This window comes from Peromyscus maniculatus, chromosome 2 (genome assembly GCF_049852395.1).
Source record: "Peromyscus maniculatus bairdii isolate BWxNUB_F1_BW_parent chromosome 2, HU_Pman_BW_mat_3.1, whole genome shotgun sequence".
Lineage (NCBI taxonomy): Eukaryota > Metazoa > Chordata > Mammalia > Rodentia > Cricetidae > Peromyscus > Peromyscus maniculatus.
Window position 1 is genome coordinate 42,190,903 of NC_134853.1, and position 18,883 is coordinate 42,209,785.

Sequence of the window (18,883 nt, forward strand, 5' to 3'; positions counted from 1 at the left end):
TAATGCTCTATTAACTTTGAATTTTCTGAATGCCAATGAGAAAGGAACAACAGCTGCAGAGAGACATTGGGTAATAGAAAAAACTACAGAATTAAATCAGCCTATATACTTTAAGGATGTGCTGACCTCAGAATGGAAACCAGGGTATGTATTACGTTGGGGACGAGGTTTTGCTTTTGTTTCTACAGGAGAAGATAAGCTGTGGATACCATCAAAATTGATAAAGGTTCGATTTGAACAAGAAAAACCTCTTAATTAGAGGAGGTGATAGTTCATCAATCAGCATGAACATCCAATTTAAACTAACTTGTACCTATAACACATGTCTTTTCATTTAATCAGATAATAACTTGCCAAAAAGGAACATCCCCAAAATTAGTCTTGGGGGAAGGTTTTTGTTTTTGTCTTTTAGGAGAATGAAGGTTAAGGAATCTGAAGGACACAAGACAAATGAGACAACTGAAGAAAAGGGACAAATCATCTATCCCAGGAAACAGAGTATATGGGAGTATATGGCATATGGGTATATATTATCTAAAAAATTTTATGTCTTCTTAAATGTTTGTTTCTGCTTTTCTCTAAAGATTTAACACTATTGGTTTTCTAATAGTCCCAGTTCAATTAAAATTTAAAGCTGACTTTGGAGTTGGAGAATGGCTCTCTCCTTCTTCAAACTCAAGCATGTTGTTAAAAGGAAAATGCAAACTCCCTGTATCATGCCAGAAAGAGCCATTTTCTGCTATGGGACAGGACAAAAGCCAAATTAATTAAGGGACTATTCTATTACTAATCTCAACTCTTTGATTCTATTCTGATTCTTTAAACTTTTCTTAAAGTATAAATTTTATATCAAAATTTACAAGATTAATATATATATACATTTTAAACTTTGTTAAGATATGAATGGTCATATAGAGTACTATCTAATTCTAGAAAAAAGGCTTCAATTAGCTGCATATATATGTCTTTGTGTTCGAGTCTCTTATCAGTTTTCTGCAGGAAATCATGGCCAGGCCTAACATCAACTGAAATCTCCAGGAAGAAGATGGGGCCCCACAACAACAACAACAACAACAACAATTCCACGTGGACAATAATAATATCACTAAACTGACAAACATCATCTACAGATCAGCTTTGAACTATAAGGTGCTCAGAGCAATTTTGAGATGACTAGCTGAGATGATCCAGTCTCAAAGACTACTTGAATAAGGACTTGAGATAAACCCTGAACTTTGGCTTTATACACAGACCGGATAATAATGAAGGATATAGTTACCTTTCCTAGAATTTGACAATTAACCTAAATTTTTCTTTCAGGATAAAGATAACTTCGCCCATACCCAGCAGGAAGCAATTTTAAGAATATGACACCCACATTGCCAAAGAAGTGGTGTGGGGCGGGTGGTTTTTTGGTTCTTTTAATGGGTTTTGGGTCTGGGATAATTTTCATTGTTTAGGGGGGTTGGTTACAAGTTGTTGTCAAGGGTTAGGAAAAAGGCTAAGCAAAGGAGATTAGATTTAAGGTTCTTGTTTAAAAAAAAAAGAAAGAAAGAAAGAAAAGAAAAGAAAAAGATAGTTACTAGTTTTAAATACTTTACATTATTACCAACTATTAGGATATAAAGAAATGAAAGTTAGTAATTAGACATTACAATAGAAATTGTAGTCATATTAGATATGTTTTAAAAATTGAGCAGATATATTTTAGACAGGTCATCTTCAAACCCTTCAGAAATCTACCGAATATGGCATTTAAAATGTTTTAATAACTTAGAAATGTTTCTTTTTTGAGACATGTCGGCTCCTGGCAGTACCAATCTACTTCAGAGAAAATATGGGCATTGAAGAAACTGCATATGGAGTTAACTTTCATTGTGGCAAAAGTTAGCCACTGGACAACAAAGTATCCTCGTATCAACAGGACAAAATGGACAGACAGAACACGAAACAAAGGACTACCGATTCCTGCCAAAACAAGTGTGGTTATGGCTTTATCAGACGGCATCTTCTGAGGCCAGGACAATATGGCACCATCCCTGAAGTGGCCTTCACAATCTGGAAAAGGTACAGTGCCCTTTTCTTTGCAGGCAGCTGAACAGGCAGTGGGCCGATGGCTTCTGTTGTGCAATGGAACAGCAACTGAAAGCTCACGCCTCTCAATAGTAGACTGGCATTTAATAGAGGGATGTGGAGAAGAAGGGGATGCTGAGATGAAGCCATATATACACAGCCAAGAAGAATGGACAGCTGAATTCAAAAACCATCAACAATTTCCAGAATTTAAAATCCTGAATCATGACATGACACTAGTGGAATTCAGGTGTTTCTGGTACATGGACTGCTCTCACCCAATGTGAGGTTGAACTGTTGACCTTGTGTACAACCTACTTCACAAATGAGTCTGTCAGATACCATAAGCCTATAGGCTGAAGATGATGCCCCAACACTGTGGAGAAACCTCAGGTGACTGTCCAGGCAGCTGGCTGTTTCTGTCAACTCACAAAATTTTTGGAAGTTGCTTTTGTGCACTTCCTGTTTTTATTTTTGTTAGCTAATATTATTTCCTTCTTGGGTCTCTGAGGGAGTTGAAGATTAGTTAGTTATAGTTGAAGATTAATTAGGATAGAAAGTGAATTAGATACATTTTGGACTTACTAAAATAGGATAGATAAGGGAATTATTTTCTCTGATTTGTCAAATACAAATGGACTAGACATCGTTTAGGTATTTGTTACTTGTATATATTGTATATAGTTATTGTACTTTTGTATATAGTTTTTCTTTTGTTAGTTATAACCTTTTGCCTTTTTTCTTTTTATTAAAATAGAAAAGGGGAAATGTGGTGATATTTTATTTGTACTGAAATGTTATTTTAATTTTATGTTAATAAATAAAGTTGCCCTGGGGTCAGAGCTATTAGAGCCATAGTAAGAGCGTGGTGGTTAGAAGAGCTAGGTAGATTTCTGTGTGTTCAGGGATACAGCCAGTATTGGAGACATACGCCTTTAAGACCTGGAGGGCGGTACTTACAGGCAGTGATGAGGCAGTCATGTGGTTGGGTTTACAACCAATGAGAAGGCAGAACAGAAAGATTATTTAAACAGGGACACAGGAAGTACCTCCCTCTCTCGGGGAAGCTAGGAGCACTGCAGGAGGTAAGATTTTATCTCTGAGCTCTGACCTCTCGGCTTTCTCTTTTACATTGGCTCTGTGTTTCTTATTTTAATAATACGATTGGTTACATCTACAGTGGTCATTTAATGAAGTTATCATGAGCTGATAGTCTGAACCTCAGAAAAAAAATACTTGATTTGGGTAAGAATGGCCAAATGGAAAATTTCTCTATTGTGGTGGTTTGAAAGAAAATGGCCCCCAAAGGTAGTGTCACTATTAGGAGGTATGGCATTGTTGGAGGAAGTGTGTCACTGTAGGGGCAGGCTTTGAGGTCTCTTTTCTCAAATTTTATTCAGCATAACAGTTAGTTGACTTATTGCCTGTAAGATATAGCACTCTCAGTTCCAGCACCACTTCTGCCTTCAAGCCTCCATGTTTGCCACCATGATGATAATGGACTCAACCTCTGAAACTATGTGTGCCATCTTAATTAAATGTTTTTATTTGTAAGAGTTGCCATGGCTGCGGTGTCTCTTCACAGCAATAAAAACCATAAGACAGCTATCAAGATAGAAAATCAGTGGTAATAGAGATGATAGATGCTGTGGTTGAGTTATTTGGCACTTGAAAGATGAAAAGCAGATGATACATATAAAATTTAGTCATCTAATTTTTCTATGTGGTCTATGCAGACTATGAACAGATCTTTGGGATTATTGTCAATATAATCATGAGGGCTATAATTATATATAATTAGTGCTTATCATGTTCTATCCTTACTGGACTATGCCCCTGACATACAACTGTTGAAATGAAAAATACCCTCTGTACTAATCAGTAAGAACCCCAGAAGCAGATCACCTTTACTCAAACAGGAAAAAGATATTTTGTCACAAATGTATTTCAGGAGCTAACCAACTTTTTTACTCTCTGATATAATATGGTTCAAAGAGATTTTGATTATTTTGATATTCCACAAAGTATCACATTGGCCCACTGAACTGATGACTTTTGTGGCCTGAATATGTTCCCCAAAATTTATTTCTAAAAAATTCATTTCCTGACAACAAGTGTTAGGAGATGGGACATGAGAAGGGCAATTAGAAGCTGGGAATAGTGATGCAAACCTATAATCCTAGCACTTGGGAAGCTAAAGCAGGAGGATTGCCTTGAGCTCAAGACCACCTTGAGCTACCAAGCCACTCCAGGGCTACATACTAGTCTCAAAACAAGTATAAAACAAAGAAGTTTATAAGAAGAACTGATGTGGTCATGATTGCAGATGTTCAAAAATGGGTTATTGCCACAATCACAGCAATGCAATCATTGTAATGATAGTTATAAGAATAATCAGAATTACAGGCCATAATGCTGTATGCCTGTAATCCTAGCTTATAGGAAACAAAGACAAAAGAAACATCAATTCAAAACCAGCCTGAGCCACACAGTGAGTTACAGTTAGCCCAGGCTATATGAGACCTTAACATAAAACAAAATATTAAAGGCTTTATATTTCCCTACACCCTCCTCCCCTCTTTCATCCTTCTCTTGCTTTCTTTGCCTCCCTTCATCTATTCTTCTTTCTGCCACAGGATAATACAGCAAGAAGGCACTTGCCAGAGGTAGACTTTCAGTCTAGTAATTCTCAATCTTCAGAACTATAAGAAATTAATATTTCAATTATAAAGTATCCAGTGTCTAATATTCTATTTTAACAGCATGAAGCAATTCTGGTAGAACAAAACCTAGGAGGACCACTTGCTAGTTGTATAACTTTGAGCCTTGGATTGCTTCATTTACCTAGCTTTGTCATCTATGAAAATGAAAACACTGCTTATATCTTTGAGAACTAAGTGATAAAATTCAATTTAAATTTATGTATTAATGAAATCACAGCTCAGATAGAAAGAAATGTTTCCTATTTCATAAGTCAATTTACCTCTGAAAAAAACTATTCCTGCTGATAGTGGAAAAAACTTAATCTTGATAGCCAAAGACAGTACTTCTAGTATAACCCATACCTATCAGGTTAACTCCAAAACATTATTTTTCAATTAACAGAAAATAAAATAAAACAATTTCCCCAAAGGAAAAATTAATTGGAAGCAATTCCTCAACTGAGGAACTAACAACCAAGATTAGACATCAGAAGTCTACCCCTTATTAATTTGACACACAAACACATCCCTGTTAAACCACAGCATTTCCTTTCTTGTTTGTCTCCAAGATTTAACTTTAATATCACAAGATAGATAATAGTACAACTTTTAAAGTTACACTGTCTTTAAAAGTTCCTTCTTTTCCTCTGCCTTCCTTCTTGGTCTACTTGGATCCCAGATTCATGAACCCAGACAACCTGTGGCACCTTCCTGTGCTCATGTCTTTTCTGAGATCTTTCATCCATACTTCTCCAGGTATGTAACTGTTCTTGATCTCTATTATAAGGATTTGACAAAATGAGTCCATTCTGATGACTGTCAGCAGATTAAGCCAACAGTCTTAGAGCTACATACCATGCAGGCACACCACCCAACATCTGAATCAGAATTTACTTCAATCTCATTCAGCTCCCTGGAGCCATGTCCATCCCCCAGTCGAGACCCCCAGTGGGAGAGTCACAGGGCTTTAGCCATTGTTCCAGGTTGTTAACATGTCAATCAATGGCTTCCACTCTTTGTCCCCATAGGAAAGGAATAAGAAAAACTGTTAGAGGAACCTAAAGACATGGTAGCTTTGTAGAAAGAGTGAAGTGGGAATGAATGGGAAGGATTTTCCCTCCTCTTCAAGTCACTCTGTATTGTTGAAAAATGTCTACTGTTTGTATATGGCTTATATTTTATTTTAAAATACACAGATTGTCTGAGCAATAGAATTTGGAGGTTTTGTTTGGTTTTGGTTTGGTTTTTTGCTAGCTTTATAAAACCGTTTTTTAAGTTAAAAAGTAGTAAATTGGTTAAAGGTAGGCACTTTAAATCTTGCAACTTTGTGTGCAGACCTTAAAGGGTTTTGTGAAGAGGCCCTCTGTGTCCTAGTGTGCAAAGCCCATCTAAATGCAGACCCATGTGAAGTCTGACAGCTTAAGTACTCTGAAAATAAAGCATGCAATTTAGGAGCAATGAGGCAAATCTGTGTTCCAGTAAATGTGAATTTCAGTCACACAAATAATATTGCAGGTTCCTGCTTTGGACTTACTTCCAATCTATTTTATATTATTTTGTGAATTTTCTTTATTGTTCCTCCTGTTTGTGAAGGATGGTGTCTTTAGTAGGTAAGAAGCAGAATGTGGCTAGGGAGTTTACAAAAAACAATTGATTTAAAACTATGCTTACTGATGATTTTCCTTATTGGAGCAGAGACAGAAAAGGAACTGATTCTATATTAGCAAAAATAAAACTGTGATTTAAAGGTATTAATCTGCTTAGCCAAATGTACACATGTGATTAAAATACAATACTGCTGTGATTATAACACAATCAGCAAATTATTAAACTGCAATCAAAATGTAAACAAGTCCTATGTGTTTGCAGAAGTCTCTTCATCTCACTGTTTTACCTCGAGCTATAAATAGTTTTTAATAGACAAATAGTTTCATATTTCTCAGTTGTCACATCTCTTTTTTTCCTTTTCAATTGGTTAAATGAAAGAAAATATCAACAATACATTATTATGGAATGTTTTCTCAATGCAATTTTAAAAGGTGTACAAATCTGGAGTTATCTATGACTATATAAAGTTTGATTAACTAAAAGAGGAAAAAAGTTAAGCATCTTTTCAAAAAATATTTTATACATATGTTTACTTGCACATATTTTTGAGTGCCACATGCATGTCTGGTAGCCAAGGAGGGCTGGAACTGGAGTTTCATATAATTATGAGCCCCCATGTAGGTGACTGGGTCTGCTTGCAAGAGCAGCCAGTGTTCTTAACTGCCAAACCATCTCTCCAGCTCACAAATCACTAATGGAGCAGGGTATAATGGTGCAGGTTGGTGCAGTCCTGTAATCCCAGCACTCAGGAGGTGGAGACAGGAGGATCAAGAATTCAAAGTCCTCAGTTTAAACATAAGCCAGCATAAGCTATATGAAGCTTTAAAAAACACAGCAGTATGTAATTGTGCTTTCCTCCTTAACATTAGTTATGATCACTTTAAAGAAAAAATAGTGCAGATGCTCAGATGTTGAAATTACAAAAATATATAAATATGTGGGGGTTTGAAAGAAAATAACCCCCAAAGGGGGTAGCAATATTAGGTGTGGCTTTGTTAGTATAGGCGTGGGCTTGTTGGAAAAAGTGTATCACTGTGGAAGTGGGCTTTGAGGATTCATATATGTTTAAGCCACTCCCAGTGAAACAGTCCACGTCCTATTACCTGTAAGATATAGAACTCTCAGCTACCTCTCCAGCACCATGTCTGCCTGCACACCTCCATGTCCCACCATGATGATAATGGACTGAGCCTCTGAAACTGTAAGCTGTCATCTTAATTAAATGTTTTCCTTTATAAGAGTTGCCATAGTCATGGTGTCTCTTCACAGCAACAGAAAGACAGTAACTATCAAAGTCATTTGTTAAAATCATATAATTGAACCAAATTCTTAGCTCTCTTAGTTGTGTCACATTTTAAAATTTTTGCTTCTTCCTATGCCTAAATTATATACACCCACAAAAGAAAAGAAAATCTCTTCAAAATAGTTCAACTGTCCTTTCCAAATACATGGAGGGAAAGAAGACCTAAACTGTTTCAGCACCCAGAGCTCCATTTGGGTCCTTACTTCACACTTCAATGTCTTGTTTACTGTGACATCTGCTTCAGGCTTCTTCAGAGGCCTATGGCCTGAGTGTCAGTAAGGCTTTGTTCTTCACAGGGAAAGTCTTGTCAGTCATTCCAAATAACTGCCATAGTATAGCTAGCCTGGGCTGCCTTCACAGAGCTCAGACGCTATTTCTTCTCAACAAAATGGAGTGTTGTGCAATTCTTTCTCTTGAACAAGGTAAGAGGTCTGCTGTCAATTGCAGCATGTGAGAGTGACATCCAGACTGCAGACTTGGAGTAGGCAATATTTGTCCCAGTCATTCTGGAAGCTCACAGATGCCTTAAAACTGACCTTTTTTTTTTTTTTTTTTTTCTTTTAAAAGAAATAGTAAAAAGTTACTTTGAAACTTGTTTGGTGAGTTCATCTTTTTTCAGAGTCTAGTAGAAGCAGCTAGGTAAACTGTGCCTTTCTAGGCTGAAGACTTAATCATAGCTCTAGGAAGGTGAGGCCTAAGGCCTGATTTTTACATACTAAGAGAATTGTGGAAGAAGCTGAAGCCTTGTGGGAGGAGTTGGTATGCTTGCTGTCATTAAACTGATAAAGCTATCATTAGCCTAGTTATCAACACCATCAGAGATCTGAGAAAGATTAGTTTCACCATAGTAAGAAGGAGGTATAGGCTAATCTATTAAAAATTATAGAAACTTACTGGATACCTGGACAATCACCCTAGATCCTTTTGTAGTAATCTTGATTTCATTAGAGACAGAGGTCCCAGGGCAGTGTCAGTCTTTGGGCACCAAGTCCAGAAGATCAGGCAGACTTTGCTATGGAGTAGAAACTTGAGGGACCAGCTGACCTTATCAAGGCAAAGCAGAACAATCAACTCCCCAGTATCCTGCTTGTCCACAGTTAGGATGGAGTCCTGGTGACAAAGTGAAGAGCAGTTTTTCACCCAGTGGCTGGCTTTACCAGATTTAAAGCCAGCTCCAGGTGGAGTTTTGTGCCATCATCTTTGGAGGAGACCTTAGGGCTACTTCCAAGAGCTAGCCCTTCTCTCTATCACAGAAAGCTTTTTTCTGTCTTTTCCTGCTCCTCCCGTTAAATGCCATATTCAACAGATTTCTGAAAAGTTTTGAAGACCATTATCAGTTAAGTATATCTAAGCTAAACAAACTTGGCTTGTTTTTAGTTACTTGCTTTAGGCTTAATTTTAAAAACATGCACAGAAGCTAAAAAGCATATTCCTGTAATTAATTCATTCTTAGCATGACTACAAGTATAGTTCTATACACATTAAAGAATTTGAACTGGGCGGTAGTGGTGCACACCTTTAATCTCTGCACTTGGGAGGAAGAAGCAAGTGGATCTCAGTGAGTTTGAGGCCATCCTGGTCTACAAAGTGAGTTCCAGGATAGCCAGGAATGTTATACAGAGAAATCCTGTCTCAAAAAAGAATCTGATCATTTATAAGGTGACTTACATATATCTTTAACAGTTTATAATGTTAGTAGTTTTTATAGATTAAGACTTTATATTTTATCCCTGTTAGTTTTAGCCTTAAAAAATAATAATTTTGAATTGAAGCCCTTTTAGTATCAAAATAAAACTTTTAATGATAAATATAGTCCATAGGGAAACTGGCAACTTTACTGATCCTTTTATTGTACGTCATCATAGACTATCCCTGGTTTTTCGGTTGATTTTTTTATATGACTTAGTTTATCCAAATAGCTAAAGCTTAACAAAGTAAGCAAAAACAAAGAAGCTAAACAAATATTACTGTGAACCTGAGTAGATCTTAGGCATTTATAAATCTTATTTATCAAATATACCTTATTTATCAAACATATATTGTTACTTATCTCAATTTTTTAGAAGTCTTGTATTGAACAGTTAAAAAAGACATAAGTAGTAATGTGTAAGTGTCTAAGTCAGCTTTTGTTCATCTGAGTAGACCTTTATAACCTTAAAAATTTTGTCATTATGTAGCTCATCATAATATATATATATGTATATATATAGTCTAAACCAGAATTGAATCACATATATAGTATGTTACAGAAAATATGACCTAATTTTTATCATCATACAAAAATCCATACTTATCCAAAAATATTTTTAAGACTCATTGCTTTCTTAGTCTAAAATCAAAATACAATGTTAGTAGAGAACTCATTAGGAATAAGAAGTTTAACAGTTGTTATTCTATGCTGCTTGGTCATCTGATGATGATGGTTATGTCACATGGCCTATATTCTTTAATGTTAGTAAAAATGGCTGCCAGTCACCTGGCTACTTCCATCTTGATGAGGTTATCAGCCAAGATGGAAAAGAACGACCTGGTTGCAATTTCAAACTCTTGTTTTCCTAGTATGTCTATTTTTTTAATGAGAGTTGAATCCAAGTTACACACACACACACACACACACACACACACACACACACACACACACACACATTCTCTTAGAGAGTCCAGAAAAAGCATGACCCTGAGCTAGGCCATGTGAGGAGAAGAGAAAGGAGAGAGGGGCCAGCCAGGAGAATAAAGAAAGTAAATAGTAGACAAAAAGGGGCCAGGTACCCCAACTGGCTGGATTACATAGGAAACTGGCATCTGGGGGAACAGGAAGAGCAGAGAGAAGACTTAGAGGAAATTTTGAGCCCTGGCTATAGACAGAGGATGCTGCAGGAAGAAGCAAAAAGATGCACCAGTGTGTGTTGGCCTACTCCTTTGCTTTCTCCCCCTCCTGCTAGGTCCCACTCCAGCTCTCACTTTGCAACAAACTGACAGATCCATCAATGTAACTTGAAGAAAATACATTTACACAGTTTGGGGGTGGGGGGTAGAGTAGCAATTAACAAAACAATTCCACATAGTTTTTCTGGTAGTTAAAAGAGGTTTATTTTGTGGTGACTTACAACCAATAAAGTGGTCGGTTATAGGATCCAGGAGAGGTGCAGTCCAACGTGCTTCTCTAGAGAACTCTGACTTGGTCTGCAATCCAGCATCCAGGATCATGAGGAGCCAAGACAGGCCAGCGCATATGCATCACAAGTCTTAGAGGCCCCAAAAAGCCATGCCCCAGGGGCAGGTCATAGTCAGGTATAGCAGTTACCTGCTACCTCACTAGGGGCAGTGCTTCAAGGTTAAATCTGGAACAGCTACCCACTATATCTCCCCCTTCTGTCTAAATAAGAAAGTTCTATCCTAATGCAAAACTATATACAGTAGAAATGATTATCAAGTATTGTCCAGGAGAAATAAAGGGTAATGACCTAAACAAGACGGAACTACAACCAACAAGAATAACATCAAACAAGAGACACATACTAAAAATCCAGAGATATCCAGAACACAGGTAAATGGCATGTGATAGAGATTTTTCCAAAAGGTGTCCTATCCTAAAGAACCTGAATCTAATACTTAATATGTTCTAGCTAAGATACAAGAAGATTGTAACTCTAACTGTTAGTCTTCAGCCCAATCAAAGACCTGAGAAGGAATATAATAATAACTGGGAAATGGGAGAAGGATGCAAGCAACTCTTGGGAGTCTTGCAAGAGTAGACAGAGATAACTGGAAGCCTTGGACAGTCACCTAAAGTTTCTCATTATTGTTGGTGCATTCAAACTGGCTACAGGCCTAGAGTATCTGACAGACCATTTTCAGAAGCAGGTATTTTGAAAAACTATCTTACCCTGTCTTGGCAGAGTTCAGTAGTCACTTTTTCTTGTGTCCTACCCATTCAGAAAGAACAGTATTCATACTGTCAGCAGTTGAGGCAAGGACAGTTCTTTGCCCAGTAGGAGGCCATTTTGTGCCAAGAAAACGACAAACTTCCAAACTGAAATGTCTCAAAAGTCAAACATTCTCTTGGGATCAAATAGGTGCTGTCAGGAGCAATTGTCTCTCACGTCAGCAGAATTCTAAGTTATCAAAACATTTAAATGCCTATTCTCTAGGTCTATGAAGTGTTTGAAGATTACCTATCCATCTGATATATATATTTCTCTAAGTCTGGAGAACGTAACTAAAATAACTATAGAGATGACAAGCATAGGTGACTATAAATCTGTAAGTCTTACCTACCTAAACCTAAGGAGTAAGGCTTCACATAAACAAGGTAAACAGTCTGTAAGCAGATGTACCATATAAGGACAGTGACCTCAAAAATTGTGACAATACACAAAATAGCTAAAGCAGAGGTAGGAATGTAGTATAATATGCAATATGACAATAATCCTAAATATGTATCAATATACCAAATATACTAAACAGAGGTAAAACATATATACAATATGACAAATATGATTTTACATCTGTATCAATATATAAGCATTTCAAATAATAGTAGAAATATATGTATATTACAACAAATATAGTTCGGTATAAATTACATAACAGCACAATTTATATAAGGCTGATATTTTACTAAATTAGTTTACTAGTATATACAATAATTTACCTTAATATTTTATACCTATCCATTCCCTTTTTTTTCTCTTCTTAAGGGGAATACCAAGTCCAATGTTTTCTTCCACCTCCAACCCTATAACTATTATTCATAACCCTCAGAAACATGAAACCTTTGGGAAAAGGGGGTGTTGTTTTCTTAGAATTTCTTCCTGTTGTTCAGGGGGCGATGATATCTCTGTGGGGTTCTGTAAAAAAGCTCAAATAGTTAAGTCTCAGTTGGACTAACTGTACATTCTACAGCCAGTCTCAAAGTAGTGGATAAGGTTGTCTGAGATTCTGGCTACATGTGTAGTATGATGAACCATCATAATGGAATTAACTTAGAGAGTTTTCAGTCAAAGGTTGATCATTGAGTAATGTTTGTGAATACCATGGCATCATTCTGGACTGGGTAGAGTTGTTGTTGTGGGGCCCCATCTTCCTTCTGGAGACTTGAGAAATTGCTATTGGAAAAGGCTTATTCTTTATAGTGAAAAACTTGAACATTATTAATATCAAAATGGAAAGTTTGGATTTAAAGATGATGTGACCTGTAAAACAGGATTCTGAGAAATTAAGAATAAGCATGGAGAGAAATAGAATCTTGATGACAATGGTCCCTTTTTTATGAGTTTTTTTGGGGAGGGGGATTTTATAAAATCTTTATTGACAAATAATTCACATAGTTTACAATTTCCCTGTTTGTACAGTTTGATATACTTTAGTCCAGCATTCTCATAGGCCCATGACACCATCACCACTTTCTATTTTAGAACATTGCTATCTTCAATTTCATACAAACATATAATGTATGGTGATTACATTCCACCTTAATTTTTAAATGAACATAATATTTGCAATTGTAACCATTTTTAAGTTCACAATTCAGTGGCATGAATTATATTCAAGATATTAATTACACTCATTATATTCATTAATTACACCCACGATAATAATTTCATTTGTGATATTCATTGATTACATTTGCAGTATTCATTTAATAACTATATTTATGATATTCATTAATTGCATTAATTGTATTGATTTATTACATTCATGATATTATGTCCTGGTACTACTGTCCATTTGTGGGGCTTTTCCATCACACAAAACAGAAACTCTGTACTTAGGAAATGATTGCTCTATATTCCTTTCTTCTCCATCTTGAGATAACATCTAATCTTTCTGTCTCTATGAATTTGTATATTCTATATATTTCATGTAATACAATTCTAGAGTATTTGTCCTTTTTTTATTGAATGTAAAACCATTTTATGTACAACTACAGGAGAAATAACACACAGATAGCTTGTAAAACAGGATTATGGGAAATTAAGAATAAGCATGGAGAGAACTAGAATCTTAATGACAATAGTCCCTTTTTATTTTATTTATTTATTTGTTTATTTGTTTGTTTGTTGTTTTTTGTCCCACATTAGTGGCTCTTCTTATATCAGACAGAATCTCTTAATTTTTTTTTTAGCAATATGTTTTGGTTTAGAGGAGGGAGCCAAATTCCAACTCCAAAGCCAGCCTGATACATAATTGAATCAGAACCATAATTTTTTTAGAGTTAAAGAGATACAGATGTTAATTAATGATCAAACAACCTAATGTTAGGTATCTTGTATATATTGGTACCAATAGATTTTTTTCTTTCTGGTGTAGACTTCTAGATATTCAAGGCCTTACGATTTCTGAAGATGGCTATTTTTATTATCCTCTAAAAACAAAATACAGAACCCTGCTCCAACCTTTGTTTGTTAAATTAGTTTTACTACTTGTAGAGACGTCACATTTGTGGATGAGCTTTTACTTCTCCTCATCAAGGCATTTCTCCTGTTTGAATCAAACTTTTATTAATTTTGATAGTATTCATAGCTTTTTTTCTCCTGTGGAAACAAAAACAAAAGCCCTTCCCCAATGTAGGGAAGATCCTGGTTTTTATTTTGAGGTCAACACAACTTTCAAATAAACTGGTTGGTTTAGCTCCAAAGTTTTTTCTGTTGTCCAATGTCTCTCTGTAGCTGTTTTTTGTTTGTTTGTTTGTTTGTTTTTGGTTTTTTTATCAGCATTGAGAAAACTCAAGGTTAGTAAAGCATTATGCAATTTATTTTTAGGAGTCATTGTTATCTGTTGTTGTTTATTTAGCATATCTTTTAAGGTTCAATTGGATCTTGTAGCAGGAATCTTAAAAGTTCTTATTAATAAAATCAAACCTGAGGCGAGTTATTGGGGTCCATGCTGGTAGATCAGAGAGACAGAATAAGCCACAGCTATCTCACCTCCGCCGGATCCTCAGCTGGTCTTGTCTCCTCAGACTGGAGGCTTCTGTGTCCTCATCCCAAATGGGTCTCAGCTGAACTGCTGCTCCAAAGCCTGAAGCTTAACCAGCCACATGCTTAACCAGCCAAAAGCCTCTAGTTTCTGGTCCTCACGCCTTATATATCTTTCTACTTTCTACCACCACTCCTTGGGATTAAAGGCTGGCTTTCTGGGATTAAAGGCATGTCACCATGCTTGGCTGTTTCCAATGTGGCCTTGAACTCACAGAGATCCAGAGGGATTTCTATCTCTGGAATGCTAGGATTAAAGGTGTGAGTGCCACCATTTTCTAGCCTTTGTATCTAGTGGCTGTCTGTTCTCTGACCCCAGATAAATTTATTAAGGTACACAATATTTTGGTGAACACAATACCACCACAGGATCTTTTTATGACTATTTGGCCTATGGGATTGTGTGGTATACCTGTAACATGTTTTATATTGTAATAAGCAAAAATTGTCTCATTTTATTTGAGATATATGTTGGGGTATTATCAGTCTTAATTTGTACAGACATTCCCATGATGGCCTGGTGATGTATTGTGTACCCCAACATGCTGTGTCTCCCAATAAAATTTATCTGAGGATCAGAGGAAAAAGCCAGCCACTATATGGAAGTCAGGTAATGGTAGCACACACCTTTAATCCTATCACTTGGCAGGTAGGGATCCTCTGGATCTCTGTAAGTTCAAAACCACACTGAGAACAGAGCCAGGTATGGTGGCACATGCCTTAAATTCCAATACTACCTAACTATGGAGGTCTGGAGGTCTGTACAGACAGAGAGGATGTGACAGAGCTGGGTAGGAAGAGGAAGTGATGTAGTTGGACAGAGACAGCAAATTAGATGGCAGAATAGCAAGGCATATGGGTGTTGGTAAACAGGAAGCAGCTTGCCCTTGTAAGCTGCAGAATTGGTGAGGTAAGATCTCCATATTCCTCTGATCTCTCAGGTTTTCACCCCTATATCTGGCTCCGTGTTTTTTATTTAATAAGTCTGTTTAACAATTCATCCACAATTGGCACCCAATTGTAGGAAGAATTCATTAAAAAGCCACTTGTGGACTTACAGGCCCCCTGGTTCAGGCCCAAGCTGTAAGGCTCAGGCCGGAGCTGCACATGGCCAGAGTCCCCTTGGCTTTTTTTCTCTTGGTGGGTGGTGGACTCTCTCTGGATTCCTATCTTGGACTGCCACCACACTAGGTAGCTGCTTTGAAATTCCATTGGACTTCTACTGTTCTATGCAGTCAACAGACTTGGTAAGTCAATTAAGATATCATAAAAGAAGAAATTAGTTAAAAGAGATTCTTTTTCCCCATGTTAAAAAAATGGGAAACATTTTTACTTTTTTTCTTTTTCTTTTCTTTTCTTTTTTTGTTTGTTTGGTTTGGTTTTTTTGAGACAGGGTTTCTCTGTGTAGCTTTGGAGACTTTCCTGGAATTCATTCTGTAGCCCAAGCTGGTCTCAAACTCACAGAGATTCACCTGCCTCTGCCTCTGCCTCTCGAGTGCTGGGATTAAAGGCATGTGCCAACACCGCCCAGCCAGGAAACATTTTTACAATGGAAGGAATTTGGTTTTTGTTTGATAATACATTAGGCAGTTTGAAACTAGAACAGTTAAATGAGAGGATAATTAACGTTGATGGATTGTACGTAACATCAATTATAAATATTATTTGCTTGATCATTTTTATTTTAGCATTAAAAAGGTTGGTCAATATGAGTGCTAAGATAAAAGCTTTAGAAAAATCTGTTAAAATGAATTATAGAGAAGTTCAGACCCAGACAGGAGAATTTAAAGGTGAACCTATTTCAGGATTGAATTATACGCTTACAGAGAACAGTCTCAGGATATCAGACAGCAAACTTGAATCTACCCAGTAACCTTACAAGAACTGCCAAGTGCTCAAGGATGTGTACAAGTAAACTGGACTCCAGTGAAAATGTTAGATTTAAGGAGATTTAAAGAAGCTATAGTATCATATGGCATGCATTCTCCATTTGTAAAACAGATGTTAAACTTTGTGGTCAACTTGTAATAGAACTATCTCTCAGGACTAGAAAGAATTAGTTACAGCCATCCTATAGGCCAGACTACAATTACAGTGGAGAACATGGTGGTAATAGGAGGCTAAACCAATAGAACAATGATGTAGGGCTACAGGTGTGGAAATTTTCCAGGAAAAGCTTCTTGGAGAAGGTGATTACACTGATATACAAAGACAATGTTTATATGAAAACCAAAACCCTAATTCTATGCTGCATGGTAGTCACAAATGCATGGGACAGAATTGAGGAAGGAAGGAAGAAAATTAAATCATTTATAAAAGTTATACAGGGCCCCAAAGAATCCTTTCATACAAAGGCTGTCTTCAGTAGTAAACAGAATGAAACCAAATTTGGAAGCTAGACAGATAATAATTGAATCTTTGGCTTTTGAGAACATGATTGCAGCAAGCAAAAGAATAGTCAGGCCATTAAAGCCAAGATTAGCACCCTTGGAAAATTGGATTAGAGACATGTTGAGGATTACAAATTGCTCCTAAAAAGACACAAAGAGGAGATTCTTTTAATTGTTTAGGATATAAAATAGGTCTACAAAAAAATTATACCCCAAAATGTCCAAATTAGGAGAGATCGATTATGGACTCTTAATGACTTTCAAAGATTATTCAGAGACATTTCCCATCTACGAACTATTGTTGGGGTAAAAAATGATGAATTGAGTATTTTTTTTTTCTAAACATTAGAAGGTGATAAAGAAAAAGGGTACCTAACTTTGGATCAGAAAATAAGATATCATCCATATAATGATAAATTATGGATTGTGGAAATTTCATATAAATTATATCCAATGGTTTTTGCACAAAATATTGGCACAAGGTAGGGCTGTTTACCATTCCCTGTGGGAGGACCTTCCATTGATATCTCTTGACTGGCTGCAAATTGTTATAATTAGGTAATGTGAAGGCAAATTTTTCTCTATCATTTTCTTGTAAAAGCATGGTAAAGAAACAGACTTTTAGGTCATTAATTATTCTAGCCCATTCTTTGGGTAGCAGAGAGGGCAAGGACATTCCAGCCTGTAGGGATCCCATAGGCTGAATTACTTTATTAATAGTGCTCAGATCTCTCAGCATTCTCCAATTACTGGACCTTTTTTAATAACAAATACTGGAGAAATCCAAGGGCTGGTAGATTCTTCAATGTGTTGAGCATTTAACTGCTCTTGAATCAGCTGTTCTAAAACTTCCAACTTTTTCTCTGTCAAAGGCCATTGTCCAACCCAGACAGTTTTTATCAATTTTAAAGGTAGAGATGTTGGTACTTTTGAGAGTTTAACAACAGTTTTGTTATGTTTATGTCCAGCCTGACTGTTTTTTATAGCATGTAATAATATTCCTAGAAACATTCATTGGTCTGTATTCCCTTTCTGAGACTGTAGGAATTTTAATCTGTGTGTTTCATTGCTGTAACAGATCTCAGCCCCAAAGATTTACTGTTTCATTTGCCACATATGGCTTCGGCATTCCTCTCTGTCCTTATGGACCTATATATTCAACCCATCTCAAACTCTGAGATAGGGTTCAAATCCCTAGAAATTGGACATCTACCTCTTAAAGAGGCCAATTTGGATGCCATGATTTTGGTGTGATTATAGTCACATCCACACCTGTATCTATTAGGCCCTCCAGAACAATGTCATTAATTTGAATTCTAAGCTTTAGTCTTTGTTCATTTATGGAAGTCTGCCAAAATACTTGTCTTATTGTGTTCTTTGGAACTTTTGTTTCATCTATCAGAGCTGTTCTATCATCCATAGCAGTATTGTTCTTTACATTAGACATTGGGTTATTTAATTTTCCTGGAGAGGAATTTCCTCCACAGTGCTTGGAAATGTTTGTACTACATTCAATCTGGGGCCTTCAAGAGGCCTCTTGAGGCATTTCCCACCAGTAAAGGGTTGCCTCATATATCTATTGTTGATCTACATTCACTGGTCCAATGTCAGCCTTTGCTGCATCTTCTACATAATCCAGAAGGTTGGGGAACTCACAGTTGGGTTATTTCTAGAGGCAGTATTACTTCTAGGAGCATCCTGTGTACAGTTTTTACTTATATGACCTGGTGTACCACAGTTAAAACATTTGTTACCCTGAAGCCTTCTTCCACCTCTAGAAATTGCCTCATTACTCAACACCATTAGTATACTGACTCCATTCTTCCA